The following is a 15840-nucleotide window of genomic DNA, read 5'->3' as shown; positions in this document are numbered from 1 at the left end:
TGCGCATGATATCGCGACAAAATGCATGCAAAGTGCAAGTTTTGTTCACAAAACAGTGCGATGAGGTACGCAAGATATCGCGACCAAATGCATGCAAACTGCAAGTAATGTGCACAAAACAGTGCGATGAGGTGCGCAAGACATCGCGACAAAATGCATGCAAAATGCAAGTAATGTGCACAAACAGTGCGATGAGGTGCGCAAGACATCGCGACAAAATGCATGCAAAATGCAAGTAATGTGCACAAAACAGTGCGATGAGGTGCGCAAGATATCGCGACAAAATGCATGCAAAATGCAAGTAATGTGCACAAAACAGTGCGATGAGGGGCGCAAGATATCGCGACAAAATGCATGCAAAATGCAAGTTTTGTTCACAAAACAGTGCGATGAGGTGCGCAAGATATCGCGACCAAATGCATGCAAAATGCAAGTTTTGTCCACAAAACAGTGCGATGAGGTGCGCAAGATATCGCGACCAAATGCGTGCAAAATGCAAGTAATGTGCACAAAACAGTGCGATGAGGTGCGCAAGATATCGCGACAAAATGCGTGCAAAATGCAAGTAATGTGCACAAAACAGTGCGAAGAGGTGCGCAAGATATATCGCGACAAAATGCATGCAAAATGCAAGTTATGTGCACAAAATAGTGCGATGAGGTGCGCAAGATATCGCGACAAAATGCATGCAAAATGCAAGTTTTGTGCACAAAACAGCGGGATCAGGTGCGCAAGATATCGCGACAAAATGCATGCAAAATGCAAGTAATGTGGACAAAACAGTGCGATGAGGTGCGCAAGATATCGCGACAAAATGCATGCAAAATGCAAGTAATGTGCACAAAACAGTGCGATGAGGTGCGCAAGACATCGCGACAAAATGCATGCAAATGCAAGTAATGTGCACAAAACAGTGCGATGAGGTGCGCAAGATATCGCGACAAAATGCAAGCAATGTGCACAAAACAGTGCGATGAGGGGCGCAAGATATCGCGACAAAATGCATGCAAAATGCAAGTTTTGTTCACAAAACAGTGCGATGAGGTGCGCAAGATATCGCGACCAAATGCATGCAAAATGCAAGTTTTGGTCCACAAAACAGTGCGATGAGGTGCGCAAGATATCGCGACCAAATGCGTGCAAAATGCAAGTAATGTGCACAAAACAGTGCGATGAGGTGCGCAAGATATCGCGACAAAATGCGTGCAAAATGCAAGTAATGTGCACAAAACAGTGCGATGAGGTGCGCAAGATATCGCGACAAAATGCATGCAAAATGCAAGTAATGTGCACAAAACAGTGCGATGAGGTGCGCAACATATCGCGACAAAATGCATGCAAAATGCAAGTTTTGTGCACAAAACAGTGCGATGAGGTGCGCAAGGTATCGCGACAAAATGCATGCAAAATGCAAGTTTTGTTCACAAAACAGTGCGATGAGGTGCGCAAGATATCGCGACCAAATGCATGCAAAATGCAAGTTTTGTCCACAAAACAGTGCGATGAGGTGCGCAAGATATCGCGACAAAATGCATGCAAAATGGAAGTAATGTGCACAAAACAGTGCGATGAGGTGCGCAAGATATCGCGACAAAATGCACGCAAAATGCAAATAATGTGCACAAAACAGTGCGATGAGGTGCGCAACATATCGCGACAAAATGCGTGCAAAATGCAAGTAATGTGCACAAAACAGTGCGATGAGGTGCGCAAGATATCGCGACAAAATGCTTGTAAAATGCAAGTATTGTGCACAAAACAGTGCGATGAGGTGCGCAAGATATCGCGACAAAATGCATGCAAAATGCAAGTAATGTGCACAAAACAGTGCGATGAGGTGCGCAAGATATCGCGACAAAATGCATGCAAAATGCAAGTAATGTGCACAAAACAGTGCGATGAGGTGCGCAACATATCGCGACAAAATGCATGCAAAATGCAAGTTTTGTTCACAAAACAGTGCGATGAGGTGCGCAAGATATCGCGACCAAATGCATGCAAAATGCAAGTAATGTGCACAAAATAGTGCGATGAGGTGCGCAAGATATCTCGACAAAATGCATGCAAAATGCAAGTAATGTGCACAAAACAGTGCGATGAGGTGCGCAAGATATCGCGACAAAATGCATGCAAAATGCAAGTAATGTGCACAAAACAGTGCGATGAGGTGCGCAAGATATCGCGACAAAATGCATGCAAAATGCAAGTTTTGTGCACAAAACAGTGCGATGAGCTGCGCAAGATATCGCGACAAAATGCATGCAAAATGCAAGTAATGTGCACAAAACAGTGCGATGAGGTGCGCAAGATATCGCGACAAAATGCATGCAAAATGCAAGTTTTGTGCACCAAACAGTGCGATGAGGTGCGCAAGATATCGCGACAAAATGCATGCAAAATGCAGTTTTGTGCACAAAACACTGCGATGAGGTGCGCAAGATATCGCGACAAAATGCATGCAAAATGCAAGTAGTGTGCACAAAACACTGCGATGAGGTGCGCAAGATATCGCGACAAATGCATGCAAAATGCAAGTAATGTGCACAAAACATTGCGATGAGCTGCGCAAGATATCGCGACAAAATGCATGCAAAATGCAAGTTTTGTGCACAAAACAGTGCGATGAGGTGCGCAAGATATCGCGACCAAATGCATGCAAAATGCAAGTTTTGTGCACAAACAGTGCGATGAGGTGCGCATGATATCGCGACAAAATGCGTGCAAAATGCTAGTAATGTGCACAAAACAGTGCGATGAGGTGCGCAAGATATCGCGACAAAATGCGTGCAAAATGCAAGTAATGTGCACAAAACAGTGCGAAGAGGTGCGAAAGATATATCGCGACAAAATGCATGCGAAATGCAAGTTATGTGCACAAAATAGTGCGATGAGGTGCGCAAGATATCGCGACAAAATGCATGCAAAATGCAAGTTTTGTGCACAAAACAGCGGGATCAGGTGCGCAAGATATCGCGACAAAATGCATGCAAAATGCAAGTAATGTGGACAAAACAGTGCGATGAGGTGCGCAAGATATCGCGACAAAATGCATGCAAAATGCAAGTAATGTGCACAAAACAGTGCGATGAGGTGCGCAAGACATCGCGACAAAATGCATGCAAAATGCAAGTAATGTGCACAAAACAGTGCGATGAGGTGCGCAAGATATCGCGACAAAATGCATGCAAAATGCAAGCAATGTGCACAAAACAGTGCGATGAGGGGCGCAAGATATCGCGACAAAATGCATGCAAAATGCAAGTTTTGTTCACAAAATAGTGCGATGAGGTGCGCAAGATATCGCGACCAAATGCATGCAAAATGCAAGTTTTGTCCACAAAACAGTGCGATGAGGTGCGCAAGATATCGCGACCAAATGCGTGCAAAATGCAAGTAATGTGCACAAAACAGTGCGATGAGGTGCGCAAGATATCGCGACAAAATGCGTGCAAAATGCAAGTAATGTGCACAAAACAGTGCGATGAGGTGCGCAAGATATCGCGACAAAATGCATGCAAAATGCAAGTAATGTGCACAAAACAGTGCGATGAGGTGCGCAACATATCGCGACAAAATGCATGCAAAATGCAAGTTTTCTGCACAAAACAGTGCGATGAGGTGCGCAAGGTATCGCGACAAAATGCATGCAAAATGCAATTTTTGTTCACAAAACAGTGCGATGAGGTGCGCAAGATATCGCGACCAAATGCATGCAAAATGCAAGTTTTGTCCACAAAACAGTGCGATGAGGTGCGCAAGATATCGCGACAAAATGCATGCAAAATGCAAGTAATGTGCACAAAACAGTGCGATGAGGTGCGCAAGATATCGCGACAAAATGCATGCAAAATGCAAATAATGTGCACAAAACAGTGCGATGAGGTGCGCAAGATATCGCGACAAAATGCGTGCAAAATGCAAGTAATGTGCACAAAACAGTGCGATGAGGTGCGCAAGATATCGCGACAAAATGCTTGTAAAATGCAAGTATTGTGCACAAAACAGTGCGATGAGGTGCGCAAGATATCGCGACAAAATGCATGCAAAATGCAAGTAATGTGCACAAAACAGTGCGATGAGGTGCGCAAGATATCGCGACAAAATGCATGCAAAATGCAAGTAATGTGCACAAAACAGTGCGATGAGGTGCGCAACATATCGCGACAAAATGCATGCAAAATGCAAGTTTTGTTCACAAAACAGTGCGATGAGGTGCGCAAGATATCGCGACCAAATGCATGCAAAATGCAAGTAATGTGCACAAAATAGTGCGATGAGGTGCGCAAGATATCTCGACAAAATGCATGCAAAATGCAAGTAATGTGCACAAAACAGTGCGATGAGGTGCGCAAGATATCGCGACAAAATGCATGCAAAATGCAAGTAATGTGCACAAAATAGTGCGATGAGGTGCGCAAGATATCGCGACAAAATGCATGCAAAATGCAAGTTTTGTGCACAAAACAGTGCGATGAGCTGCGCAAGATATCGCGACAAAATGCATGCAAAATGCAAGTAATGTGCACAAAACAGTGCGATGAGGTGCGCAAGATATCGCGACAAAATGCATGCAAAATGCAAGTTTTGTGCACCAAACAGTGCGATGAGGTGCGCAAGATATCGCGACAAAATGCATGCAAAATGCAAGTTTTGTGCACAAAACACTGCGATGAGGTGCGCAAGATATCGCGACAAAATGCATGCAAAATGCAAGTAGTGTGCACAAAACACTGCGATGAGGTGCGCAAGATATCGCGACAAAATGCATGCAAAATGCAAGTAATGTGCACAAAACATTGCGATGAGCTGCGCAAGATATCGCGACAAAATGCATGCAAAATGCAAGTTTTGTGCACAAAACAGTGCGATGAGGTGCGCAAGATATCGCGACCAAATGCATGCAAAATGCAAGTTTTGTGCACAAACAGTGCGATGAGGTGCGCATGATATCGCGACAAAATGCGTGCAAAATGCTAGTAATGTGCACAAAACAGTGCGATGAGTTGCGCAAGATATCGCGACAAAATGCATGCAAAATGCAAGTAATGTGCACAAAACAGTGGGATGAGGTGCGCAAGATATATCGCGACAAAATGCATGCAAAATGCAAGTTATGTGCACAAAACAGTGCGATGAGGTGCGCAAGATATCGCGACAAAATGCATGCAAAATGCAAGTTTTGTGCACAAAACAGTGCGATCAGGTGCGCAAGATATATCGCGACAAAATGCATGCAAAATGCAAGCAATGTGCACAAAACAGTGCGATGAGGTGCGCAAGATATCGCGACAAAATGCATGCAAAATGCAAGTTTTGTGCACAAAACAGTGCGATGAGGTGCGCAAGATATCGCGACAAAATGCATGCAAAATGCAAGTAATGTGCACAAAACAGTGCGATGAGGTGCGCAAGATATCGCGACAAAATGCATGCAAAATGCAAGTAATGTGCACAAAACAGTGCGATGAGGTGCGCAAGATATCGCGACAAAATGCATGCAAAATGCAAGTTTTGTTCACAAAACAGTGCGATGAGGTGCGCAAGATATCGCGACCAAATGCATGCAAAATGCAAGTTTTGTGCACAAAACAGTGCGATGAGGTGCGCGAGATATCGCGACAAAATGCATGCACAATGCAAGTTTTGTGCACAAAACAGTGCGATGACGTGCGCAAGATATCGCGACAAAATGCATGCAAAATGCAAGTAATGTGCACAAAACAGTGCGATGAGGTGCGCATGATATCGCGACAAAATGCATGCAAAATGCAAGTAATGTGCAGAAAACAGTGCGATGAGGTGCGCAAGATATCGCGACAAAATGCATGCAAAATGCAAGTAATGTGCACAAAACAGTGCGATGAGGTGCGCAAGATATCGCGACAAAATGCATGCAAAATGCATGTTTTGTTCACAAAACAGTGCGATGAGGTGCGCAAGATATCGCGACCAAATGCATGCAAAATGCAAGTAATGTGCACAAAACATTGCGATGAGGTGCGCAAGATATCGCGACAAAATGCATGCAAAATGCAAGTTTTGTGCACAAAACACTGCGATAAGGTGCGCAAGATATCGCGACAAAATGCATGCAAAATGCAAGTAATGTGCACAAAACATTGCGATGAGGTGCGCAAGATATCGCGACAAAATGCATGCAAAATGCAAGTTTTGTGCACAAAACAGTGCGATGAGGTGCGCAAGATATCGCGACCAAATGCATGCAAAATGCAAGTTTTGTGCACAAACAGTGCGATGAGGTGCGCATGATATCGCGACAAAATGCGTGCAAAATGCTAGTAATGTGCACAAAACAGTGCGATGAGTTGCGCAAGATATCGCGACAAAATGCATGCAAAATGCAAGTAATGTGCACAAAAACAGTGGGATGAGGTGCGCAAGATATATCGCGACAAAATGCATGCAAATGCAAGTTATGTGCACAAAACAGTGCGATGAGGTGCGCAAGATATCGCGACAAAATGCATGCAAAATGCAAGTTTTGTGCACAAAACAGTGCGATCAGGTGCGCAAGATATATCGCGACAAAATGCATGCAAAATGCAAGCAATGTGCACAAAACAGTGCGATGAGGTGCGCAAGATATCGCGACAAAATGCATGCAAAATGCAAGTTTTGTGCACAAAACAGTGCGATGAGGTGCGCAAGATATCGCGACAAAATGCATGCAAGATGCAAGTAATGTGCACAAAACAGTGCGATGAGGTGCGCAAGATATCGCGACAAAATGCATGCAAAATGCAAGTAATGTGCACAAAACAGTGCGATGAGGTGCGCAAGATATCGCGACAAAATGCATGCAAAATGCAAGTTTTGTTCACAAAACAGTGCGATGAGGTGCGCAAGATATCGCGACCAAATGCATGCAAAATGCAAGTTTTGTGCACAAAACAGTGCGATGAGGTGCGCGAGATATCGCGACAAAATGCATGCACAATGCAAGTTTTGTGCACAAAACAGTGCGATGACGTGCGCAAGATATCGCGACAAAATGCATGCAAAATGCAAGTAATGTGCACAAAACAGTGCGATGAGGTGCGCATGATATCGCGACAAAATGCATGCAAAATGCAAGTAATGTGCAGAAAACAGTGCGATGAGGTGCGCAAGATATCGCGACAAAATGCATGCAAAATGCAAGTAATGTGCACAAAACAGTGCGATGAGGTGCGCAAGATATCGCGACAAAATGCATGCAAAATGCATGTTTTGTTCACAAAACAGTGCGATGAGGTGCGCAAGATATCGCGACCAAATGCATGCAAAATGCAAGTAATGTGCACAAAACATTGCGATGAGGTGCGCAAGATATCGCGACAAAATGCATGCAAAATGCAAGTTTTGTGCACAAAACACTGCGATAAGGTGCGCAAGATATCGCGACAAAATGCATGCAAAATGCAAGTAATGTGCACAAAACATTGCGATGAGGTGCGCAAGATATCGCGACAAAATGCATGCAAAATGCAAGTTTTGTGCACAAAACAGTGCGATGAGGTGCACAAGATATTGCGACAAAATGCGTGCAAAATGCAAGTTTTGTGCACAAAACAGTGTGATCAGGTGCGCAAGATATCGCGACAAAATGTTTGCAAAATCCAAGTTTTGTGCACAAAACAGTGCGATGAGGTGCGCAAGATATCGCGACAAAATGCATGCAAAATGCAAGTAATGTGCACAAAACAGTGCGATGAGGTGCGCAAGATATCGCGACAAAATGCATGCAAAATGCAAGTTTTGTGCACAAAATAGTGCGATGAGGGGCGCAAGATATCGCGACAAAATGCATGCAAAATGCAAGTAATGTGCACAAAACAGTGCGATGAGGTGCGCAAGATATCGCGACAAAATGCATGCAAAATGCAAGTAATGTGCACAAAACAGTGCGATGAGGTGCGCAAGATATCGCGACAAAATGCATGCAAAATGCAAGTAATGTGCACAAAACAGTGCGATGAGGTGCGCAAGATATCGCGACAAAATGCATGCAAAATGCAAGTTTTGTTCACAAAACAGTGCGATGAGGTGCGCAGGATATCGCGACCAAATGCATGCAAAATGCAAGTTTTGTGCACAAAACAGTGCGATGAGGTGCGCGAGATATCGCGACAAAATGCATGCACAATGCAAGTTTTGTGCACAAAACAGTGCGATGACGTGCGCAAGATATCGCGACAAAATGCATGCAAAATGCAAGTAATGTGCACAAAACAGTGCGATGAGGTGCGCATGATATCGCGACAAAATGCATGCAAAATGCAAGTAATGTGCAGAAAACAGTGCGATGAGGTGCGCAAGATATCGCGACAAAATGCATGCAAAATGCAAGTAATGTGCACAAAACAGTGCGATGAGGTGCGCAAGATATCGCGACAAAATGCATGCAAAATGCATGTTTTGTTCACAAAACAGTGCGATGAGGTGCGCAAGATATCGCGACCAAATGCATGCAAAATGCAAGTAATGTGCACAAAACATTGCGATGAGGTGCGCAAGATATCGCGACAAAATGCATGCAAAATGCAAGTTTTGTGCACAAAACACTGCGATAAGGTGCGCAAGATATCGCGACAAAATGCATGCAAAATGCAAGTAATGTGCACAAAACATTGCGATGAGGTGCGCAAGATATCGCGACAAAATGCATGCAAAATGCAAGTTTTGTGCACAAAACAGTGCGATGAGGTGCACAAGATATTGCGACAAAATGCGTGCAAAATGCAAGTTTTGTGCACAAAACAGTGTGATCAGGTGCGCAAGATATCGCGACAAAATGTTTGCAAAATGCAAGTTTTGTGCACAAAACAGTGCGATGAGGTGCGCAAGATATCGCGACAAAATGCATGCAAAATGCAAGTAATGTGCACAAAACAGTGCGATGAGGTGCGCAAGATATCGCGACAAAATGCATGCAAAATGCAAGTTTTGTGCACAAAATAGTGCGATGAGGGGCGCAAGATATCGCGACAAAATGCATGCAAAATGCAAGTAATGTGCACAAAACAGTGCGATGAGGTGCGCAAGATATCGCGACAAAATGCATGCAAAATGCAAGTTTTGTGCACAAAACAGTGCGATGAGGTGCGCAAGATATCGCGACAAAATGCATGCAAAATGCAAGTAATGTGCACAAAACAGTGCGATGAGGTGCGCAAGATATCGCGACAAAATGCATGCAAAATGCAAGTAATGTGCACAAAACAGTGCGATGAGCGGCGCAAGATATCGCGACAAAATGCATGCAAAATGCAAGTTTTGTGCACAAAACAGCGCGATGAGGTGCGCAAGATATCGCGACAAAATGCATGCAAAATGCAAGTAATGTGCACAAAACAGTGCGATGAGGTGCGCAAGATATCGCGACAAAATGCATGCAAAATGCAAGTAATGTGCACAAAACAGTGGGATGAGGTGCGCAAGATATCGCGACAAAATGCATGCAAAATGCAAGTTTTGTGCACAAAACAGTGCGATGAGGTGCGCAAGATATCGCGACAAAATGCATGCAAAATGCAAGTAATGTGCACAAAACAGTGCGATGAGGGGCGCAAGATATCGCGACAAAATGCATGCAAAATGCAAGTAATGTGCACAAAACAGTGCGATGAGGTGCGCAACATATCGCGACAAAATGCATGCAAAATGCAAGTTTTGTTCACAAAACAGTGCGATGAGGTGCGCAAGATATCGCGACCAAATGCATGCAAAATGCAAGTAATGTGCACAAAACAGTGCGAGGAGGTGCGCAAGATATCTCGACAAAATGCATGCAAAATGCAAGTAATGTGCACAAAACAGTGCGATGAGGTGCGCAAGATATCGCGACAAAATGCATGCAAAATGCAAGTAATGTGCACAAAACAGTGGGATGAGGTGCGCAAGATATCGCGACAAAATGCATGCAAAATGCAAGTTTTGTGCACAAAACAGTGCGATGAGGTGCGCAAGATATCGCGACAAAATGCATGCAAAATGCAAGTAATGTGCACAAAACAGTGCGATGAGGGGCGCAAGATATCGCGACAAAATGCATGCAAAATGCAAGTAATGTGCACAAAACAGTGCGATGAGGTGCGCAACATATCGCGACAAAATGCATGCAAAATGCAAGTTTTGTTCACAAAACAGTGCGATGAGGTGCGCAAGATATCGCGACCAAATGCATGCAAAATGCAAGTAATGTGCACAAAACAGTGCGAGGAGGTGCGCAAGATATCTCGACAAAATGCATGCAAAATGCAAGTAATGTGCACAAAACAGTGCGATGAGGTGCGCAAGATATCGCGACAAAATGCATGCAAAATGCAAGTAATGTGCACAAAACATTGCGATGAGCTGCGCAAGATATCGCGACAAAATGCATGCAAAATGCAAGTTTTGTGCACAAAACAGTGCGATGAGGTGCGCAAGATATCGCGACCAAATGCATGCAAAATGCAAGTTTTGTGCACAAACAGTGCGATGGGGTGCGCATGATATCGCGACAAAATGCGTGCAAAATGCTAGTAATGTGCACAAAACAGTGCGATGAGTTGCGCAAGATATCGCGACAAAATGCATGCAAAATGCAAGTAATGTGCACAAAACAGTGGGATGAGGTGCGCAAGATATATCGCGACAAAATGCATGCAAAATGCAAGTTATGTGCACAAAACAGTGCGATGAGGTGCGCAAGATATCGCGACAAAATGCATGCAAAATGCAAGTTTTGTGCACAAAACAGTGCGATCAGGTGCGCAAGATATATCGCGACAAAATGCATGCAAAATGCAAGCAATGTGCACAAAACAGTGCGATGAGGTGCGCAAGATATCGCGACAAAATGCATGCAAAATGCAAGTTTTGTGCACAAAACAGTGCGATGAGGTGCGCAAGATATCGCGACAAAATGCATGCAAAATGCAAGTAATGTGCACAAAACAGTGCGATGAGGTGCGCAAGATATCGCGACAAAATGCATGCAAAATGCAAGTAATGTGCACAAAACAGTGCGATGAGGTGCGCAAGATATCGCGACAAAATGCATGCAAATGCAAGTTTTGTTCACAAAACAGTGCGATGAGGTGCGCAAGATATCGCGACCAAATGCATGCAAAATGCAAGTTTTGTGCACAAAACAGTGCGATGAGGTGCGCGAGATATCGCGACAAAATGCATGCACAATGCAAGTTTTGTGCACAAAACAGTGCGATGACGTGCGCAAGATATCGCGACAAAATGCATGCAAAATGCAAATAATGTGCACAAAACAGTGCGATGAGGTGCGCATGATATCGCGACAAAATGCATGCAAAATGCAAGTAATGGTGCAGAAAACAGTGCGATGAGGTGCGCAAGATATCGCGACAAAATGCATGCAAAATGCAAGTAATGTGCACAAAACAGTGCGATGAGGTGCGCAAGATATCGCGACAAAATGCATGCAAAATGCATGTTTGTTCACAAAACAGTGCGATGAGGTGCGCAAGATATCGCGACCAAATGCATGCAAAATGCAAGTAATGTGCACAAAACATTGCGATGAGGTGCGCAAGATATCGCGACAAAATGCATGCAAAATGCAAGTTTTGTGCACAAAACACTGCGATAAGGTGCGCAAGATATCGCGACAAAATGCATGCAAAATGCAAGTAATGTGCACAAAACATTGCGATGAGGTGCGCAAGATATCGCGACAAAATGCATGCAAAATGCGAGTTTTGTGCACAAAACAGTGCGATGAGGTGCACAAGATATTGCGACAAAATGCGTGCAAAATGCAAGTTTTGTGCACAAAACAGTGTGATCAGGTGCGCAAGATATCGCGACAAAATGTTTGCAAAATGCAAGTTTTGTGCACAAAACAGTGCGATGAGGTGCGCAAGATATCGCGACAAAATGCATGCAAAATGCAAGTAATGTGCACAAAACAGTGCGATGAGGTGCGCAAGATATCGCGACAAAATGCATGCAAAATGCAAGTTTTGTGCACAAAATAGTGCGATGAGGGGCGCAAGATATCGCGACAAAATGCATGCAAAATGCAAGTAATGTGCACAAAACAGTGCGATGAGGTGCGCAAGATATCGCGACAAAATGCATGCAAAATGCAAGTTTTGTGCACAAAACAGTGCGATGAGGTGCGCAAGATATCGCGACAAAATGCATGCAAAATGCAAGTAATGTGCACAAAACAGTGCGATGAGGTGCGCAAGATATCGCGACAAAATGCATGCAAAATGCAAGTAATGTGCACAAAACAGTGCGATGAGCGGCGCAAGATATCGCGACAAAATGCATGCAAAATGCAAGTTTTGTGCACAAAACAGCGCGATGAGGTGCGCAAGATATCGCGACAAAATGCATGCAAAATGCAAGTAATGTGCACAAAACAGTGCGATGAGGTGCGCAAGATATCGCGACAAAATGCATGCAAAATGCAAGTAATGTGCACAAAACAGTGGGATGAGGTGCGCAAGATATCGCGACAAAATGCATGCAAAATGCAAGTTTTGTGCACAAAACAGTGCGATGAGGTGCGCAAGATATCGCGACAAAATGCATGCAAAATGCAAGTAATGTGCACAAAACAGTGCGATGAGGGGCGCAAGATATCGCGACAAAATGCAAGTAATGTGCACAAAACAGTGCGATGAGGTGCGCAACATATCGCGACAAAATGCATGCAAAATGCAAGTTCTGTTCACAAAACAGTGCGATGAGGTGCGCAAGATATCGCGACCAAATGCATGCAAAATGCAAGTAATGTGCACAAAACAGTGCGAGGAGGTGCGCAAGATATCTCGACAAAATGCGTGCAAAATGCAAGTAATGTGCACAAAACAGTGCGATGAGGTGCGCAAGATATCGCGACAAAATGCATGCAAAATGCAAGTAATGTGCACAAAACAGTGGGATGAGGTGCGCAAGATATCGCGACAAAATGCATGCAAAATGCAAGTTTTGTGCACAAAACAGTGCGATGAGGTGCGCAAGATATCGCGACAAAATGCATGCAAAATGCAAGTAATGTGCACAAAACAGTGCGATGAGGGGCGCAAGATATCGCGACAAAATGCATGCAAAATGCAAGTAATGTGCACAAAACAGTGCGATGAGGTGCGCAACATATCGCGACAAAATGCATGCAAAATGCAAGTTTTGTTCACAAAACAGTGCGATGAGGTGCGCAAGATATCGCGACCAAATGCATGCAAAATGCAAGTAATGTGCACAAAACAGTGCGAGGAGGTGCGCAAGATATCTCGACAAAATGCATGCAAAATGCAAGTAATGTGCACAAAACAGTGCGATGAGGTGCGCAAGATATCGCGACAAAATGCATGCAAAATGCAAGTAATGTGCACAAAACAGTGCGATGAGGTGCGCAAGATATCGCGACAAAATGCATGCAAAATGCAAGTTTTGTGCACAAAACAGTGCGATGAGGTGCGCAAGATATCGCGACAAAATGCATGCAAAATGCAAGTAATGTGCACAAAACAGTGCGATGAGGTGCGCAAGATATCGCGACAAAATGCATGCAAAATGCAAGTTTTGTGCACCAAACAGTGCGATGAGGTGCGCAAGATATCGCGACAAAATGCATGCAAAATGCAAGTTTTGTGCACAAAACACTGCGATGAGGTGCGCAAGATATCGCGACAAAATGCATGCAAAATGCAAGTAGTGTGCACAAAACACTGCGATGAGGTGCGCAAGATATCGCGACAAAATGCATGCAAAATGCAAGTAATGTGCACAAAACATTGCGATGAGCTGCGCAAGATATCGCGACAAAATGCATGCAAAATGCAAGTTTTGTGCACAAAACAGTGCGATGAGGTGCGCAAGATATCGCGACCAAATGCATGCAAAATGCAAGTTTTGTGCACAAACAGTGCGATGAGGTGCGCATGATATCGCGACAAAATGCGTGCAAAATGCAAGTAATGTGCACAAAACAGTGCGATGAGTTGCGCAAGATATCGCGACAAAATGCATGCAAAATGCAAGTAATGTGCACAAAACAGTGGGATGAGGTGCGCAAGATATATCGCGACAAAATGCATGCAAAATGCAAGTTATGTGCACAAAACAGTGCGATGAGGTGCGCAAGATATCGCGACAAAATGCATGCAAAATGCAAGTTTTGTGCACAAAACAGTGCGATCAGGTGCGCAAGATATATCGCGACAAAATGCATGCAAAATGCAAGTAATGTGCACAAAACAGTGCGATGAGGTGCGCAAGATATCGCGACAAAATGCATGCAAAATGCAAGTTTTGTGCACAAAACAGTGCGATGAGGTGCGCAAGATATCGCGACAAAATGCATGCAAAATGCAAGTAATGTGCACAAAACAGTGCGATGAGGTGCGCAAGATATCGCGACAAAATGCATGCAAAATGCAAGTAATGTGCACAAAACAGTGCGATGAGGTGCGCAAGATATCGCGACAAAATGCATGCAAAATGCAAGTAATGTGCACAAAACAGTGCGATGAGGTGCACAAGATATTGCGACAAAATGCGTGCAAAATGCAAGTTTTGTGCACAAAACAGTGGGATCAGGTGCGCAAGATATCGCGACAAAATGTTTGCAAAATGCAAGTTTTGTGCACAAAACAGTGCGATGAGGTGCGCAAGATATCGCGACAAAATGCATGCAAAATGCAAGTAATGTGCACAAAACAGTGCGATGAGGTGCGCAAGATATCGCGACAAAATGCATGCAAAATGCAAGTTTTGTGCACAAAATAGTGCGATGAGGGGCGCAAGATATCGCGACAAAATGCATGCAAAATGCAAGTAATGTGCACAAAACAGTGCGATGAGGTGCGCAAGATATCGCGACAAAATGCATGCAAAATGCAAGTTTTGTGCACAAAACAGTGCGATGAGGTGCGCAAGATATCGCGACAAAATGCATGCAAAATGCAAGTAATGTGCACAAAACAGTGCGATGAGGTGCGCAAGATATCGCGACAAAATGCATGCAAAATGCAAGTAATGTGCACAAAACAGTGCGATGAGCGGCGCAAGATATCGCGACAAAATGCATGCAAAATGCAAGTTTTGTGCACAAAACAGCGCGATGAGGTGCGCAAGATATCGCGACAAAATGCATGCAAAATGCAAGTAATGTGCACAAAACAGTGCGATGAGGTGCGCAAGATATCGCGACAAAATGCATGCAAAATGCAAGTAATGTGCACAAAACAGTGGGATGAGGTGCGCAAGATATCGCGACAAAATGCATGCAAAATGCAAGTTTTGTGCACAAAACAGTGCGATGAGGTGCGCAAGATATCGCGACAAAATGCATGCAAAATGCAAGTAATGTGCACAAAACAGTGCGATGAGGGGCGCAAGATATCGCGACAAAATGCATGCAAAATGCAAGTAATGTGCACAAAACAGTGCGATGAGCGGCGCAAGATATCGCGACAAAATGCATGCAAAATGCAAGTTTTGTGCACAAAACAGCGCGATGAGGTGCGCAAGATATCGCGACAAAATGCATGCAAAATGCAAGTAATGTGCACAAAACAGTGGGATGAGGTGCGCAAGATATCGCGACAAAATGCATGCAAAATGCAAGTTTTGTGCACAAAACAGTGCGATGAGGTGCGCAAGATATCGCGACAAAATGCATGCAAAATGCAACTTTTGTGCACAAAACAGTGCCATGAGGTGCGCAAGATATCGCAACAAAATGCATGCAAAATGCAAGAAATGTGCACAAAACAGTGCGATGAGGTGCGCAAGATATCGCGACAAAATGAATGCAAAATGCAATTAATGTGCACAAAACAGTGCGATGAGGCGCGCAAGATA

This window comes from Camellia sinensis, chromosome 13 (genome assembly GCF_055761805.1).
Source record: "Camellia sinensis isolate YWXY chromosome 13, ASM5576180v1, whole genome shotgun sequence".
Taxonomy (NCBI): Eukaryota; Viridiplantae; Streptophyta; class Magnoliopsida; order Ericales; family Theaceae; genus Camellia; species Camellia sinensis.
The sequence above is the reverse complement of the archived record's forward strand: the minus strand, read 5'-3'. Positions refer to the sequence as shown.